Consider the following 6,000-nt stretch of genomic DNA (forward strand, 5'->3'; position numbering starts at 1 on the left):
CATTTTCCTACTAAGAGTTTATAAAATGTCTCATTGTTTGGCATTCAGCCAACAACTAATAGTAGGAAATTTTAGAAACTCTTCCTTATTTGGAAGAGGTAAAGAAATTCTTAATTGCAGTTTTGCTTCAAATAATCTATTCCACTTTTATTCATAATAATAATCATTATTGTATTTGTTTTTTATTTTTATTTATTTTCATTTGTTTATTTTAGTTGACAGACAAAATTGTATGCTTTTACCACATACAACATGACGTTTTGAAGCACATATACTATTGGAAAGTGACCAAATCTTGGCAATCAACATAAGAATCACTTTACATAGTCATCATTTTTGTGGTGAGAATTGTTTACATCCGCTCTCCCAACATTTCTCAAGAATATTATTAACCATAGTCATCATGTTGTACAGCAGATCTCTTGAACTTATTCCTGTATCTAACTGAAATTTTGTATCCTTTAACCAACATATGTTCAACTCCCAGCCCATCCACCCTTTTATCATAATTAAACGTTGAATTCTACAAGCATCCATTCTCTGAATTTATTAGGTAATTAATTGATTTTCATTAAAAGAGGAAAACTCAGTAACCAATCTGTTTACCATTATAAATTGCATTTGTTTATTTTCTAATGTTAAACCACTTATATTTCTGGGATAAATTTTTATTTATCAGAATATATTTTCTTTATTATTACTATTGTTTCTTGATGTAATGTAACTATGTTTTGCTTGGAAATTTTTCATTGTGCTCACAATGACTATTGGTATGAGTATGTTTAGTTTGGGAAGAAGTTGCCAAACTACCTTCCAAAGTGGCTATACCATTTTTCATTTCTACCATCAGTGAAGGAAAGGATTCCTGTAATTACATATCCTTGCCAGTATTTGGTATTATATGTTTTTAGATGTTAGGCACTAAGTCTGTAGTGGTTTCTTTTTATTTATTTATTTATTTGTTTGTTTGTTTCTTTCTTTTTATTTATTTGTTTGTTTGTTTGTTTCTATTTATTTATTTATTTAGCTGGAGTCTCGCTTTGTCGCCCAGGCTGGAGTGCAGTAGCATGATCTCGGCTCACTGCAAGCTCCGCCTCCCGAGTTCACGCCATTCTCCCGCCTCAGTCTCCTGAGTAGCTGGAACTACAGGCACCCGCCACCACACCCGGCTAATTTTTTGTATTTTTAGTAGAGACGGGGTTTCACCGTGTTAGCCAGGATGGTCTCCATCTCCTGATCTTGTGATCTGCCGGCATCAGCCTCCCAAAGTGCTGGGATTACAGGCGTGAGCCACCGCGTCAGGCTGTGGTATCTTACTTTTATTTTAATTTGCATTTAGAGTTTTGGGATATTCATTGTATAGTCCTCATGGGGTTTTGGAGTACAAATTATACAGATTTCACAAAACATTTTGGACAGTGTTCCCTCTTTTCTGTTCTAAAATAGTTTGCAAAATATTTTAATTATTTTTAGGGGTTTTCCTAAAAATAAAATTTTATTAGATATTTTAAAATACAACCTAAATGTCTTTGCTTTTTAACTAGAGAGTTAGTTGATTTTCATTAATTTTGATTATCAAGGCAGTTTTATTTATCTCTACTCACTGATTTTATGCTTTTTATTATTCTGCTTTTTTGGCCGTATCTTTTATGTACAAACTGTTACTTAAGACTTATGAGTTTTACATTTCTAAATAAATAGAAAAAGTCAAAGTCAAATAAAGTTCATGACATGAGAAACTAATACAAAATTCAAACTTTATTGATGAAGTCATAAGTCCAAAGGTTTTTGAGTGCCTCATGTATTTCTGTACTGGGGCATTTTACTTTTATTTTTTAATAGTAGTGCATAACCATCATGTCTAAACAGGAAAAGTCAAGTTCAAACGTCTTAACATTTAGTCATAGTAGAGAGTGAATTTTTTTTATCATATCAGAAGTCAGTGTATTGTATTTATTATTAAATGACAATATAGGTGTGCTAAACCAGTAATATATACATCAACATTGTAACAGTAGGCACCCATCAAAATATCATCAATCCCAAGAAAGCAACAATCATAAATATCTAAAAATGTAAAACCGAATGTCTTATCAAGGCAGAATAAAAAAATGAGGCTGCAACCAAGGTAAGTTTCCAAGTGGCTCACTTGTTGATATCATTATTTGGCACCACATATTTGTGTGAACATTTTCAAACGTAAAATATGTAAAATCTCATTATAAATCAGCATTAACAGAAGCATGTTTGCAATCCATTTTGATGACAGAGAATACTAACTTTGAACTGTAATTAAATTGTCATCCTCGTCCCCAAATGTTCATTCTTCTCATTAGATCTGTATCACAGAAAAAGTCTTCAATCATTATATTTTGAACTACATCAATTATAGAAGTGCATTATTTCTTTTCTTTTATAGGTACCTATACTTTCTTTTGCCTCTTAGACTACAAAGCCTTTAAGGAAAAAATGCGCTGATACCTGTTCAAAGTACATAAAAATTTCTTATCCTTTTCAAATTCAGCACTTTTATATTACTATATTCAAGTATTTTAATCGTGTATTTGTTTTTAACCCACAGAATGTGTATAGTTGTTTATGCTTTTAAAAATGTACACATACCCTCATCCTTTCTATTGTCTTTGCTATCATTCCTTCTAAAGCGTCAGGCCAGGCTTTCCATTCTAGATACTTTTCATTCTACCTGAAGTATAACTTATAGAAAGTTCCTTTTGTCCAGTATTTTTAATCTATTGTCTTTTTGATAATAGCCATCCTAACTGTCCTGGCCTAAAGCAACTCTCCTGTTTCAGCATCACAAATGCCAGAATTATAGGCACAAGCCATCCCACCTCGCCTATTTTATTTTTTTTATTTGTGATTCTATGAAAATTTTATTACTGTTTTTTCTATTTCTATGATGAATAGTATTGCAATTTTTATAAGGATTGTATTAAATATGTATTTTGCTTTGGGTAGTATTATATATAATATATATAATATATTACAATATTATTTTGGTTCATGAACATGAGTTCATGAACATGAGTTATCTACACTGCTGGTGGAAACATAGATTGGTATGGTCATTATGGAAATCAGTATGGAGGTTCCTAAAGAAATTAAAAATAGAACTACCATGTGACCCAGCAATCCCTCTTCTGGGTATATACACAAAGGAAGCAAAACTACCACCACACAAAGATACCTGCATTCCCATGTTTATTGCAGCATTATTCATAATATCCAAGATACGGACATAACATAAGTGTCTGTTGCTGAAAGAATGGATAAAGAAAATGTATTATACATTTAGAATGGAATAATATTCAACCTTAAAAAAGGAAATTTGTCATTTGCTACAATGTAGATAGGCCTGGAGGGAATTATGGTAAGTAAAGTAAGCCAGACATAGATAGAAAAATATTAAAGATATGAAGTATCAGATATAAGAATTTCATTTACAAGAGTTTGCAGATATGTAGGATGAATGGGTATAGAGATCTAATGAACAACAGAAAGACTACAGTTAATGCAATTTTATTATACTGTAAATTTTTGATAGATAAGTAGATTTTCAATTTTAGCTACTTTTGTCACAAAAAGGTAACTGTGAGAAGATTGATATGTATACCATAACATTATGCTGTAAATCTCAAATATACACAACCTAATACATTTAAAAATTCCTTTTGATAGGACTCAAATTTTGTTAGCCTTTATTTTGTCTTTATTCTTAAGGGAAAATTTTGCTGATATATTATAAAGTTATTTTCACCCAGCATGAGGAAATATTTTTCCTTCTGCGTCTGGGCTTCCACCAATTGTTGAAAATTCTTCTATCAGTGCTACTTTTCTAAGATTCTTAAAATATGAAAAGCACAAAGCTAGAGTGTGTACAATAGCTAATTTTAAAAATAGCCTAATTCTCAGATATATGTATGGGGATATATAAATTACATATTCTCAGCAGTGTTTTTAATATTCTAAAATCCATCACACTTGTGCCTCCTTTTACAATTTTGCTGTGTTTTATATTTAAGCTATAGTGAAATTCAAAGTTATAGCAAAGTATTCAAACTAATCAATGTTGCTGAAATAATAATTTTTGTCCTTACTCTGGATAATAATAACACATAGCTATAATGCTTTTTATTTGTTAAAAAAATGTAATGTGGCCGGGCGCGGTGGCTCAAGCCTGTAATCCCAGCACTTTGGGAGGCCGAGACGGGCGGATTACGAGGTCAGGAGATCGAGACCATCCTGGCTAATACGGTGAAACCCCGTCTCTACTAAAAAAAATACAAAAAACTAGCCGGGCGTCGAGGCGGGCGCCTGTAGTCCCAGCTACTCGGGAGGCTGAGGCAGGAGAATGGCGTAAAACCCGGGAGGCGGAGCTTGCAGTGAGCTGAGATCCGGCCACTGCACTCCAGCCTGGGCAGCAGAGCAAGACTCCGTCTCAGAAAAAAAAAAAACAAAACAAAACAAAAAAAAATGTAATGTAAGTCATGTATAATTATGACTTAAGTTGATTACTGAAATTAAAGTATTACAACACATTTTCAGATATATCGTTTTATTTTATTCTGGCAACAGCCCAATGTGATAGATAGCCATGGTTGATTGTACGCCCAACATATTCTTCTTACTCTGTGACTTTGACATTTCTTTCATGTAGTGGGATCCATGTTCCCTCCTCTTGAATTTGAATGTGCTTATTATTACGGCAGATATGATATCATGTGATTTCAGAGATTAGACATAAAAACAATATAGTGTCTCCCTAGTTTTCTTTGGATTCTCATTCTTGGATCCCAACCACCATGCTATGAGGCAGTCGAGAGGTCACATGGAGAGGCTACATGTAGATATTTCTATTGAGAGTCCAATTCAGATTCCATGTGACAGTCAACATCAACTACCAGATACAAGAGGCAGGGAGCCTTCACATGCTTTCAGCCCAAGTCATTGAGTCACAGCCAGCAGTTCATGCTCTGTGAAAGAGACAATAGCTGTTTCCATTGAACCCTGCCTAAATAGCAAAATTAATATTGATTGTTTCAAGCTACTAAGTTTGAGGTGGTTTGTTATATTGCCATAGATATTTAGAAGAGTCATTATTTTAACAATTTAAACTCCAGTGAACTGAATTTTACAAACATAAATTAATTGAGTTTTTCTAGGTCATAGAGTAACTAAGTAAAGACATAGGACTCAAACTGAGGTTTTATAACTTTATAAGATTTATGAATAGTAAAATTGTTTAATTTCATATAGCACCCCAATGTGCTACTATTTTTCCCCAATTCTCTGATGACAAACCTAGGGAGCAGAGAAATTAACATAATTGTCCAAGTTCACACAGATAGTTAGTTGCCATGGTCAAGATTCAAAACTAGAGCCTCTCTCTGAAACATGTTCTTTCAACCATTACACAATCTTGGTTGGCAACCTCTCTCTTTTTCTCTTTTTCCACTATCTGTCATCTTCTTGACAACTATAGAATTGTAAGAATTTAGAAGAAAAATTGAGTTATATACTCCAAAAAATTGGCTCAGTGGTCTAAAAAAAAGCCACAGGTTTTCTCTGTAGATGAAACCCGTATACACATATATATGTGCAGATTTTTCAGAGGATTTATAGACCCCCTTGAAACCAATATATTTAAAGGTAAGTGTTTAGAAACTTTAATCTTGTCTTTACATTATAAGTGGACCTCAACATTTCCAGTGACTATAGGTAACAGAAGTAAGTTTACACTTTAATGATCATAAATAAAGAAACTGATGAGCTACTGTAAGTAAAGTGGCAATAAGATAAAAATCAATTCAGCTTTATTAAGATACATTAGACGATTCTCCAATCTGTGTAATCATTATAGATTACATTCTCTTATTTCAACAAGTTTATTTGAAATATGCCCTTTAGTAATGTTTCTAGCACTAATTCCTTCTTTATATTAAATAATTAGCATCCAGTGTTAATTATGTATCTATTGAT

This window comes from Trachypithecus francoisi, unplaced genomic scaffold, assembly GCF_009764315.1.
Source record: "Trachypithecus francoisi isolate TF-2019V2 unplaced genomic scaffold, Tfra_2.0 Lachesis_group11, whole genome shotgun sequence".
Taxonomy (NCBI): Eukaryota; Metazoa; Chordata; class Mammalia; order Primates; family Cercopithecidae; genus Trachypithecus; species Trachypithecus francoisi.